The 13,937-nt window shown below is 37.1% G+C and overlaps 1 protein-coding gene and 1 non-coding gene across 2 annotated transcripts in view; one reads left to right on the forward strand and one right to left on the reverse strand.

Annotated features, from left to right (window-relative positions):
* Positions 1-7,921, reverse strand: part of LOC134657817 (facilitated trehalose transporter Tret1-like) — a 404,724-nt gene extending 396,803 nt beyond the window's left edge. Inside the window, exon 1 of the mRNA XM_063513387.1 lies at positions 7,917-7,921. The gene's annotated coding sequence lies outside the window, so the exon portion shown is untranslated. The remainder of the gene's footprint in view (positions 1-7,916) is intronic.
* Positions 6,294-6,366, forward strand: Trnav-aac (transfer RNA valine (anticodon AAC)). Its single transcript has one exon. It is a non-coding gene; the product is annotated as a tRNA-Val (tRNA).
* Positions 7,922-13,937: the final 6,016 nt, after the last annotated feature.

Below are 13,937 nucleotides of genomic sequence, written 5' to 3' on the forward strand. Positions count from 1 at the left end.
TCATAGGTACTTAATCGGTTTTGCAAGACCTGGACCTACTGAACCAATTAAGTTGAAATTTGGTACACTTATGTAAGTTAGTGAGCCAAAGATGGACATGTAATGTCTCTTTGCCTGGCCCTTTCCCATTTTATTTAGGGTCGGCCCTCCGTATCATGCGTCTCCAGGCAGCTCCATGCTGGGTCGTCTCTTGGTTGATTTGGGCTTCGTTGTGGTTCTTATTTACTACGGATGATGGACATGTAATTTAACGTACCTAAATAAATGAATTTTAAACATGTGGATTGGGGGCCACTTTTTGGTGGTAAATGAGAAAGTTTAGAAATAAAGTTTATAGTGTTATAATATCAAACGAGCTCATTTTGAGAATTTAGAAGTTCTAGGTTAGAAGTTACCTACGAAAAAATTTAATATCAAACCTTAAAAAAGCAATTTTGAAAGTACCTATTACCTACCTATTAACATTGTATTTTTTTTTTCAATAGCCCCATTTTCAAGCACTTCGTGCATTGAGCGAAACATGTCGTGCGAGTGTTTAAAAATGTGTGAGCAGATATTAGTATAATGTATGAATTGAACGGAAAAATATAATGTTACATGACTCACTGCAATTTTAGATAATTGGCAACGTTTAAATATACTGGACATAACTGACCCTCTTTTTGTATGGTTTTCTTAATCAGAATCATTTCTACTATTGAGCGCCGTGGGCGGCCTAGCCTAGCCAAGGTGACGGTCGCTATCGCTTCGCCAACGAATCGCTTTGTGTCTCTCTATCACTCTTCCATATTAGTGCGACAGTGACAGTTGCGTTTCGTTTGCAACGGAGCGTTAGCGATTGGCATGTCGGCTACAGAACCCCTGAACTCACGACCTTCCGTGTTATCGGTCGATTTACTACAAGATTTACGACGCGTTATCTACTATACGAGCCCCGATGCAAATTAGTTCGTCTAGTTCCACACGACTATTTTGTTTATTCTAATAAATTCTAGAGATGCACCGGATATCCGGTTACTATCCGGTATCCGGCCTATCCAGCCGTTATTTTAGTATCCGGCCGGATACCGGATAGTGACCTACTATCCGGCCGGATACCGGATAGTAAAATTAACACATTTTGGGGTAAAAAATGGAATCTAAAAAACAGTCACGGTCATAATGCTAACGACACAGTAGATAGAAAGGAATACGTAACCAATGTCACACAGTACACTTATTTGTTTACACAAAAATACGCGCGCGCACTTGTAACTATAAACGAACTTACTACGTATGTAACGTATGACATGATAAAACTCGTTACGATCCTAGAAATGTGTCCGCGCGAACGTTCACTACGAAACAGGTCGAAACCTGCACGACGCGCACCTGCAAAACTCAAAATATTGGTATAGTTCCGCCGGCCGAATATCCGGCGGCCGGATACCGGATATTCGGCCAGTGTTCGGGCCGGATATCCGGTATCCGGTATCCGGCCAAACAACTATCCGTTGCATCTCTAATTAAATTCTACACTTGAAAATAAAATGACTCAGTAATGAGAAGCATAATAGTAGTAGGTAATGTTTAATCTAGTTTATTTTGATCGTATAATAAAATTGCGTGAGACTTTTATTGCTGAAAAAATGTACTTCAAAGTCAAAGTCAAAGTCAAAAATATCTTTATTCATGTAGGCCTAGCAACAATCACTTATGAATCGTAACATACTTATAAATTATCTTAAGCTAATTATCAGAGCAATTTATTGATGTTATTATTCCATAATAATATTGGATTATTATACAAATCAAATTTAACACAAATTTAAGAATTTCACAAAAGGATCGTCAAACATGAAAAAAAAATTGTATAAAAAATACTAGTCTAGAATGTTTCTAGAATAAAATCTAAATGTCAAATAAATAAATAAAAAACACAAAAGAAGTACAAACATCGGAATATTCGGAATATCAAATACTTACGGAATACTTGTAAAAAACGTTGTCCAAATCATATTGTCCTCTCCTACAGCACTGCATGCATGGGCTCGAAACAAAATTGTCAGTACATTGGCAGAGCCATGTTGCTTTTCCTAGTAATAGCCCTTTTCACATCTGTTATATTCCTACCCGTCATATAAAATATAAAAAATCGTTATTTTGTTCTTTCAGTACAAGCGGTATTTCTTGTAAGTATTTGGATTTAGCTATTGTAGAATATTACCATAGGTGTAAAATTAAACTACATTAGTATAAGCATTAAATATTAGTGATTTTTAAACTAAAACATTATTTTTGTACAAACGCGAGAACCTCAAAAAAACAACGGGTTGCACTCAGGGGGTGCCGGCAGAAGTGAAAACTCAATCACTATTGCAAAATGTCTGCAGCACTATGGATAAGTGAGGTTTACGCCATCTAGCGTTATTTCGTTGCATTACTTGAAACTCCTAAGCACATCACTGTTAGTACTCGAGTTATATTAATACCAGTTAGAGGGAAACTCACTAGATGGCATTTAAATCAATAAAGAAATACTCAGTGACATTGAAGTAACAGTTTTTCGATCAGGTCACGTGTCCGTCTTACGGCTTACGGTCACGTGACACCTGTTACGAGTTTAACATTTTTTCCCCATCACAAAAAGTGCACAGCGCCGCTAAAGAAGTTTTCACTTCAAAAATAGTCTGACTAGATAATAAATAGCATATGCATCGGGGCTCGTAGGTACTACAAGTCTACAAGTGTTATCTGCCTGTTTATTGGCATAATGCAGCGACCTTTGCCGCCTGTTCCGCGCTCATCGATTGGCCGCTCAATTGTTTAATTGCAGTTTGATTGCAGTTTGTTCCGTGACGTTGTTCAATCTACAATTCCTGGTTCCCTGGTCCGGCGGGGACCTTCATGTGCGGACTTTCAATGGCGTGGCCTTGGATGCGTAATGCGAGGGCAAATAAATTACCTACCTTTAAAACGTCGCTTTGCAAAACTGAGCCCCTGCGTCTAGTACCCTTAATGCATGCATAATACACACGTAACTGCGTCTTATTTAAGCCAAGTTCAATACGGCATATATACGACATATACATATAGAGTCGTATAATGTATTGGATCACATACATTTCACGACTCTTCTCTTTCCGCACAGACTCTATGTTGGAAATGTATTTAAAAACGATATAAATACGTAAGGATCACCCCGATCGTTGGTCCTTTATACGTGGGTCATACTGAAAGTTTCTGGATTCTGATATATGAGAAAACTTATTTTTTCTAAGTGGCCAGTTCAGGAATTTTCAGTATGACCTAAGTACCTCATCGAATATAAATAAAAAAAAATTAAAAAAAAAACGCTTATTCAGAAATCTTGCTTACAACTAATTACATAATTATATTCTTCTGCCAAACCACAGAGCGGTTTGGAATATTATCAGATATCTATTTTAACATTTACTCTTTTACGAAAATCCTAAATACATTTAGCTTTGTTATTATACACATACACATTTATTAATTGGCAAAATACTATTATCTGACTTTTAGTGCTCCGTACAAAACTATTCACGGTGCACTTAAATATGAGATCAGTTAGATCTTGCAAATTGGTTAAATGCGTTTTTCTCGGAGATCGTTTGACGTAAAGACCTACAATTTGGAGTTAGGTATAGCAACTACTGTGAATATATAGGTATATATTATTTTTAATAAATTCAGCTTACCCCTCTAAACCCCTTAAAATTGCCCCTAAATTGAGCAATATTTATGCCGGTTTGACTTATTCATAAATTTACTACACAAGTTAAATAAAAGCAAAAAAGGGTGCCTTAATTTTTTTCCATAGAAACTTGTATCAGAAATGAACGTGTACGTCTACAAATCGATTAACACACTTATGTATTATCTAGAACAAATAATCAGTACGGTGTGGAGTTAGTATCTATTATCAGGCTGAATCTTAGGTTTCACCGGCGTCAGTGTGACGTCATCATGACGCAGGTGACAGCTGACACTTCGAACGCAAGTCTCCGGGGGCCTAGCCAAGATGACAATCGTTAGCAGAGAAACGTAACGCTATCTGTCTGAATAGCACTAATGTGGAAGAGGATGAACTGATGAGACAATAGTTTGGTTCTCGTTTTCTGCAAACGTTTGTCATGTTGGCTAGGCTCCCTGAATAGAAAACATTCATTTATTTATGGTAGGGGAGCACAAGAGGGGATTTTTATAGTTACCTACTCGAGCATGCCAGATTAAAATTTAGGGCTGATTTAGACGGCGCGCGAACTCACATGCGATTGTGTCCAATTCAACCAACCGATCAAAATCCGCAATGTAATGAAACTCGCATACGAGTTCTCGCATCGTCTAAATGAGCCGTTAAGTGATATCTTGCTAGCAGTGGAGTCTACCAACCACTTGTAGCCGTCTATGTAGGTCTTGGTGGAAGGTGAGGGGCAAGGGGTCGGTGGGCAGTTAAAAAATCGTTAAGTAGATTGTGGATTTGGTTAGTTCAGTCCAGGCTAATGCCAACTTGAGCTATGCCGACGACATGGTGCTGTTGAGTGCGTCAGTCTGTGGCATCAGAAGGTTGCTTAAAGTGTGTGAAGATTACGCACACACGCACGGACTGAAATATAATACAAGCAAAAGTCAGTACATGGTGTTTGGGGTCGAGTCTAAAATGCCATCGGTGATACCACCTATCAGACTCAACACGGTTGCCCTTGAAAGGGTATACCAGTACAAATATCTAGGTCACATAGTTACTACCGACCTCAAGGACGATGCTGATATAGAACGGGAACGTAGGGCCTTATCGATCAGAGCTAATATGATTGCGCGCAGATTTGCTCGGTGCTCAAAAGAAAGTAAAGTGACTTTGTTCAGAGCTTTTTGCACAACATTTTACACCTGCAGTCTATGGCGAAAGTTCACTTTGAGGTCGTATAAGGCCCTACAAGTACAGTATAATAACGCATTTAGGGCACTGATGGGGCTGCCGCGATATTGCAGCGCGTCAGGGATGTTTGCGGAGGCGCATGTGTCGTGTTTTAAAGCTACCATGCGCCTACGTGCCGCGTCCCTGGTGCGACGTGTGCGCGCCAGCTCCAACAGCGTCCTGGAAATGATTGCGGACAAGTTTTGTCCGTATATCACATTTTGCTGCGGACTGCATAGTGCATACGCCCGGCAGCACTGTGGTAGACACATTGAGAAGTAGATGATGGGTGTCAATGTGCCTACCACGGTTGCTGTAATATTTTTTTTTTAATATTTTAATGTTATATGTTTTAAATATAAATGTTTGTGTTTGTTTGTTTAATGATAATATTTGAATTTTGTACATATGAGTCACCGTTAAATTTTAATTTAATTTTTTAATGCTAGAGTCTGTTCGGAAAGAGAAGAGTCGTGGAATGTATTGGGCCCCATACATTCCACGACTCTTTTCTTTCCGCACAGACTCTATAATTGTGCTAATAGGTACTTAATCTGACAATTATTTGTACGAGTTTTCTTAATTTTATGGTTACAAATTAATTCACATTGTAAAACATCATCACTGCCTAAATACGAGTAGTTAAAATAATCACGGATTATTGTTACGAAATATTCACTGAATTTTGTAATTTTTGGAAGTACTCATAAGAAGCGGACCATAGGGCCGATATGTATAAACGTATAAAGGTCCTGTTAAATAAATAAAAAAAGCGGCCAAGTGCGAGTCGGACTCGCCCATGAAGGGTTCCGTATTTAGGCGATTTATGACGTATAAAAAAAAACTACTTACTAGATCTCGTTCAAACCAATTTTCGGTGGAAGTTTACATGGTAATGTACATCATATATTTTTTTTAGTTTTATCATTCTCTTATTTTAGAAGTTACGGGGGGGGGGGGGGACACACATTTTACCACTTTGGAAGTGTCTCTCGCGCAAACTATTCAGTTTAAAAAAAAATGATATTAGAAACCTCAATATCATTTTTGAAGACCTATCCATAGATACCCCACACGTATGGGTTTTAATGCGGTTCACAGAATACATCTACTTACCAAGTTTCAACAGTATAGTTCTTATAGTTTCGGAGAAAAGTGGCTGTGACATACGGACGGACAGACAGACGGACAGACGGACAGACGGACAGACGGACAGACAGACAGACAGACAGACAGACAGACATGACGAATCTATAAGGGTTCCGTTTTTTGCCATTTGGCTACGGAACCCTAAAAATCGCATGCGTTGTTTGAAATGACGTTATGTAAAGTGGTGAGTATGCGATTCGTAATTTAAGTCCGATGTTCATCCGTTTCCGTGGTGTAGCGGTTATCACATCTGCCTAACACGCAGAAGGCCCCCGGTTCGATCCCGGGCGGAAACACATCCTTTTGTTTTTTATTGATGCATTTTAGTATGTTTATTTTTTCTTATTTTCTTTTTTATAATGCAATCCTCATCACACTCACACCTTACACTCTTAAATTTAAACAAGCATTTATTTTGATTGTTATCTATCTTAATATTTTGTAATGGCAAATGCGTTACAAGCAATATATATGACATTAAATTTTATAAACATAATTTTTATGTCCATAATTATGACACGATAATAAAACAGTCAACTACTGAACAACTACTGTCGCAATTTAAATTACAATCAAATAAAAATGGTTCAACCAACGTTGTTGTCTTTTACGCCATCTACCGACCTACCGTGACACTACGCAGACGAAGTACTAAGCGAACATAGCGGACCATTAGTTTATGCACAGTTCAGGTAATGCCGCTACTCACCGCTAGATGTCACTACGAAAACCACTTTGTAACTTGGAATAACTATTAGATGCTAATCCTACGAGTATGTCTATAAAATGCGTATAAAATTACGCACATAACTTAAAATCCTAGTTATTTATTGTAACAAAGTAGATGCAGAATTTCTTACAAGTGTGTCATCTAAGTCAAGTATTTTTTTTTACTTAATAATCAACTGTTATGTTATGAGACAATATTGCATAATTTAATTGTTATCATAAATTATAGATTATTTTAGTTATCATTAAAAGTGCTGACTCGAGTACACTACTTATCGATAAATTAATTAAGTAATATGAGGTAATATGTACTTACCTGCCTACTGCTATGGTTGAAGTTTTCTCTTATGCTATTTAAGTAAGTATTCAAAATCTGTTTTTTTAGAATTTGCCTTTTTTGTGAACTATCTAATAAAACGCGAAAAAAATAAGCCAATATTTTAACATACAAACTGTGCAAACATAGCTTATCCTTATCAATTCAATGCATTTGCAGTTCGCTGGAAAAATGCTGAAGATGAATGCACGATAAAAAATGATAACGGCATTAAAATGCAGGACGATGCACTTCAGGGTTGGATGTACTTTTTAAAATGAAGAAAATATTTTACGCGCTAGTTTTTTAGTCGATTAAAAGTTCCAAAAATTAAGAAAAACCCAATTTTTGCAGTTTTATTAATATACACTATATTCGCATTTTATTATGAGATTAGGTCTAAAATGGGTTAGTATGTATGGATTATTATGGGTCACTTTTAAAACCCAAACGTAACTTAATGTCTTATGGCTCGATCGCCTATAAATTCATCAGCAGATACATCATTATATTATTGTATATAGATAAGTAGTAGGTACCTACAATAATATAAGTAGTAGCCCACATAATTCATTTTGATTTCGTTTGTAGTTTGCGCACAACATGATACAATTAGACCAAAATTTACCATCGGCTGCTGAATAGTTATTGATTATTCTGCACTTACTCTGACTTGCTCTTATAATACTTTCATTGATACACAAATATAAATTTACTTTTGCTATTGCAGCGCCACCGTGTGCAATATATGTAGACAAAGAGTATTAAATCACTACGTTTTAAGAGTCGGCACTCTCGAACAAGCCTTAAACCGAATTAAGAACGTACATTGTGCCAACACACCAAATACATGTCAATACTGCCAACACAAAAAAAAACAACGCTAGGGCTCGACACTTCCGGTACCTACTGTTTATCGATATCGATAAATGTGCGATACGTGCTGTTGTACTGTACTACTGTAAAAGTAAATATTGAAAATCAGGTGGATTAATAAAATAAATGCAAAATATAAAAATAATTTTATTTTACATAATAAAGATAAGATACAAATAGTTTTATATTTACGTAGGCATATTACAATACGCTTATGAACGTAACTAAAGCTACAATCTACTTTTTTCTACTCCAGCACTTAAATGTGTCAATTAAATGACTGACAGTGATATCTAAAGCAATGTCATTTGAATGCTTTGTCTATAGGCTCATAAGATGACTGCTAGCAGTCATCTTATGAGTATAATACAACTGCTTTATTTTTTTTAAAGATACAAGTTCCGATCATCTTGATTGAAAGAGGTATGTTTTCATTTACAATAATAACTCTTTTTTTTTTAAATAATAACTCAATTTTTTTTAAATAATAACTCTTTTTTTTTAATAATAACTCTTTTTTTTAATTTTTTTTTTGCTGCAGCTGTCATAGAAAAAGTAATGTATGCAACAGCTCATAATTGGTTCTTAAAATTCTCGGGTCTTTTTTTACAAAACTCGACTACGTCTCGTTTTGTAACTTCGACCCTTGAATTTTAAGAACCCTTATTATATCACTGTTGCATAAACTACTATTAGAGCACTCCTGCAAACACTGAGTCTTGCCTGTGAAGGCTGTGAACTCCAACTTCCCACAAAGGGAAAAAGCTGTCAGGCTCATTCACTTGTAGATATTCAGAGGTTGGAGTTTCATTCAGCCTTTGTATAGGTAAATATTCCAAATCCTCATTACCTGTTACCTTTACCCATAGTCGATATCTGAAATAAAGGGATTATCGATAAGTTGTTCGCACACTATTCGTGTCTTAGGTTACCTAGTTTTTTACAAGAAGAATCTATTCACAGAATGTTTTCGTTTTAATCAAGGATTGTAAACGATAAAAACTACTCCAAACTAATTAAATTAGTATCTGGTAACGACTCAAAATGAAAATATCGCACAAAAACATCAGTTTACCGACCTGTTTGAATCAAGGGGAAATCTTGCTAAAAATATATCAGAAGTAAGTTTCCTTACACGCCTGACCCCACAAACTTCACATTTTCTTAAAGATTTGCCCCCCATTTAACTAAAAGCTAAAGTTATTTGGTCTAAACACAAAAATAAACACGTAACATAACCGCTTTCACGACAATTTAGAATGACGGTAGACGTTTTACCGATCATACCAACCTAAAGAAAAGTAGGTATAATACGTCTATGTTTGAAAGCAAGTATGGTATGTGTTACCAAAATGCAACAGCAGTCATTTTAATTCGATAAGATTATTTACTATGCCTCAACGTTGGTAACAAGTACGTTCCTAAGTTATCATAGTATGGGGTGTCGATGGGCTGTATGTAGATACAAAACTGGCTTGCAGATAGGGCTTGCATTCCGGTATTCCGGAATTTCGAAATTCCGGAATCTCGGACAAATTTTCCGATATTACAATTCCGGAATTGAGACCACTGAATATCGAAAATTCCGGAATTAGATTTAAGTACTTTTATTAGATTTTAATACGTATACTACTGAAAATTTCCAAGAAAACTACAATATGCTGGTGTTATTAGCCGTCACTGATAAAAGTCTGAAGTCTAGCAGCATAACATGCCCCGTTAACGTAACCATATTTTTTTTACTTTTGATACTTGAAGCAAAGCCATATATTTACTTGCCTAGAATCCTACCAACGCGAAACTTTTGATTTAAAATTTATAAACATTTGGATATTTTATTCTCAATTCAGAAAGAAGTTTCCTCGATGGAATTTTTGGATCGTGTAGAAGCTTATATTCTGAATTAGGAATTTAGGAACTAGTAAGGAAAAAACCATACTTAAAAAGCGTAATCTCAATAAGGCTGGCGTTTTTGGCACTAGTCGGCAATGCATAAAGGTAATATGTATAATACCTATAGCTACTACTACTTTAATGCATAGAAAACAACCTTTACTCCGAAACAAATAATCGTCATAGCACAATAAATGACCTTACCGAGATCGGAACCCCAGGACCTTCATCTTCGTAAACAGGGCCACTTCCTACATACCTACTAGGCTACGAAGCCGTTATATGTATAATATAAAATTGGGCATGTAACCGATTTCTAGCATCCGTAGTTTCCCCAAATAAATACACCGTATCATTGAAGTGAATAAAAGTGACCATAGTAATAAGGTGCAAAGACGGCACTAAGTAAAAAATAATAAAATTATTAAAAAAAATATATTTGAGATTCTTACAATGACCTCTTTTATTTGATATGTAACACGATATAGTTTGAAAAACTTTTTGTAGAGTTTATTAAACCATCGGGTAGAGTTTATTATCCGAGCACTGAACCTGCACCTATCGGTTACAACTTCAGCACGAGTCAACACACGATAAAAATACAGTGACGTCTTTTACAAGCCTACTCATCAAACAAGTTAAAAGTATAAAAATATGAGTCTAAATCATTTTTATTATGTACTAGTTTTTGCCCGCGACTTCATCTGCGTGGAGTTAATAATTTGGGTAGCTTACTGCTTTTATTTGCTTTTTATCGATTTCCCATACAAACTTCCACCCCCCTTTTCACCCCCTTAAAGGGTGATTTATGGGATTAAAACTACCCTATGTCCTTCCCCGGGACTTTAACTATCTCCATACCAAATTTCAACTAAATCGGTTTAGCGGTTTGCGTTAAAAGGTAACAGACAGACAGACACACTTTCGCATTTATAATATTAGTATGGATTAGTATGGATTAACGTTAGCGGACAAGGTTCCAACTTCCAACTTCAGCTAAGCAGGGTCCACAAAATCCGGTCTGCGAAAAAAACAAAGATAATTAAAGACACTCGTTCATAGAGTCTGTGCGGAAAGAGAAGAATCATAGAATGTATTGGTTCCCTTATATTCTACGAGTCTTCCGCACATCACTACATAGTATAAAACAAAGTCGCTTCCCGCCGTCTGTCTGTCTGTATGTATGCTTAGGTCTTTAAAACTACGCAACGGATTTTGATGCGGTTTTTTTTAATAGATAGAGTGATTCAAGAGGAAGGTTTATGTATAATTTTTTAACCCGTGCGAAGCCGGGACGGGTCGCTAGTACTCTATAAAATGCTAATCGAAACTTAAATAACTAATGGAAATAGTCACGTGACGTTAGTTTTAGTTTGGCGTTAGTCATCGTGGCCCTTGTTGCAAAAAGTTTGAAGACTAATTTAGGCTGAAGAAGCTACAATCATAGGCTAATAAAGATTCAGTAATTAAATATATTAAAAAAGCGGCCAAGTGCGAGTCGGACTCGCCCATGAAGGGTTCCGTATTTAGGCGATTTATGACGTATAAAAAAAAAACTACTTACTAGATCTCGTTCAAACCAATTTTCGGTGGAAGTTTACATGGTAATGTACATCATATATTTTTTTTAGTATTATCATTCTCTTATTTTAGAAGTTACAGTTAATTATTAATAAGTTACAAAATTTTTTTGAGTTTCAGTTCGAAGTATGGGGAACCCCAAAAATTTATTGTTTTTTTTCTATTTTTGTGTGAAAATCTTAATGCGGTTCACAGAATACATCTACTTACCAAGTTTCAACAGTATAGTTCTTATAGTTTCGGAGAAAAGTGGCTGTGACATACGGACGGACAGACAGACGGACAGACGGACAGACGGACAGACAGACAGACATGACGAATCTATAAGGGTTCCGTTTTTTGCCATTTGGCTACGGAACCCTAATAAAAACGGGTCACTCACGTATTTTAAGTCGAAAACGTTCTTAATATATCTAATATGTTCGTGTCTCATGGAAGTTTTGCTATTAAAATTAAGTAATTCGCAAAAATTCGCACAGTTCTGGCCCCGTAGCCAACGTGCCAATCGCTTACGCTCCGTAGCGATCGAAACGCAACTGTCACTGTTGCACTAATATGGAAGAGTGATAGAGAGACACTAAGCGATTCGATGGCGAAGCGATAGCGATTGTCACCTTGGCTAGGCCGCCTGACCTCAGACAAAAGTTTTGCATCTGACACGACGCGGACTCTGACACAGTTGCGTAAAGAACCGTGATCGCTTCCTAGCCGTGAGGTAACAACGATGATCTACAGTACGCGTTTGCATTTTGTTGTGAAATACCTAAGTAAAATAATTCCCATCATTTCAATTTAGAATCTCTACAGTTTTAGATTTCCGTCCGTATAGGTCCGATGTAAAATTAATAGTTGAGGCGGTACTCCACGAAGCCTAGAATTTGAATATTGCCCGCGGTGGTGATTTTATTCCATTTTCCTTTTATGAAATGCTCGTTCGTACTTGTCCGTACATGTATTGGCGCGGACGAGACGCACGATAGCTAAATAACATGATTCAAATATAATTTTGATGTCAGTGCACGTTCGAATTGGCCTGTGAGTTAAGGTGACACGACTTTCCTGTGGACATCATAAAATAAATGGAGTTTGAATGCTCATTTTCTTGACGGACCCATATACTTAGGCATGTTCCAACATCGGACTTCTTAAAACCTGTATGATTCAAATGTCTTCTTAACTTAATAAAATGTAAATCTTAGTAAAATGTACCCAAAAATTCTTATTGTCTACAGAAAATTAAATACACCAGTTTTCCCAAACGTTGTTGATCCATTTACTGCGCTTTCTGCATGTTCGGTATAGTAAAGATATATTTTCTCAAAAATGGACGGCAAAGTCGACGTTGCCGGTTAAAAAATAGGTCGCGAAGTGCGTAGTTTATGGTCATTCAAAAAATTAAAAAGTTAAAAACATTGCAGTCTCGATTTCGGGACTGCAATGTCGCATACAAATTCCATTATTTAACGAGTTCCAAACTTTTTAAAAGTTGAAATGGCCATTGGCCATATCAAATGAAGGCATGGGTCCATTAAACAGCCAAACAGATGATCAGTACGTATTACTATAATGTTGGTACCGCGACTATTTAGGTGTCTCAAATAGGTTGGCGTATTTTCAGCAGAAAAAACGCTTCTATTTTTTTTTTAAGTGGCAAAGCAAATATTTTTAATGGTTTTACTTTTTTCTGTGAAAATTAGAACGTTGCTTCTGTAAAACATTTCTATTTCTTGCACCATTTTTGAGAAAAGCACTATATATGACTCGGCTGGAAGGCAACTTGCTGGCTTCGGATTCAATTAAACGGACTCCCAAGGTCGTCCGTTTAAAACGAATCCTCAGCCAGCAAGTAGCTACTTCCGAACCTCGGCAATAATGTACTATTAAATATTCACAGTCGATTGTGCACTAATTTTGCGTCACCAGCTTATATAACATTACTGCAACTAGGCCGGAACGGACACTTTCGATACCCACGAGTTGGACAGTCGGATCGAAAGACATCCGATCTATCCGTGCCACTATAGACAAGGTTTAGTAGAAACAGAGGGCCTACCACGTTCGACGTCTTGCCTCTTTGTCGCACTTGTAAATCCGTACGTATGTGTGACACGGCTGCAACACATCGAACGCGGTAGGCCCTCAGTTTCGGCAGCTAGATGAGCAAACCTCTCTAGTCTAAGAGAGCTAGAGCTCAACATTGCCACTCGGCTCTCCACAGCATGAGTGATTCCTAGATTCTTCTTCTTCTACCTAGCATTATCCCGGCCCTTGCCAGGGTCCGTTTTCCTACTTGCTTTCCTCCACTTTGCGCGATCCTGGGCGTCGTCTCGTGTGAGCCCGTTCACGCTCATATTTGCTTTCACGACATCAAGCCATCGCTTTTTTGGTCTGCCTTCTTCGGACATATTATGCGGTTTCCAACGCATGTGGATGACTATAATTTTAGGACGAATGAATAGAAAACTTGCTCGG

This window comes from Cydia amplana, chromosome 21 (assembly GCF_948474715.1).
Source record: "Cydia amplana chromosome 21, ilCydAmpl1.1, whole genome shotgun sequence".
Taxonomy (NCBI): Eukaryota; Metazoa; Arthropoda; class Insecta; order Lepidoptera; family Tortricidae; genus Cydia; species Cydia amplana.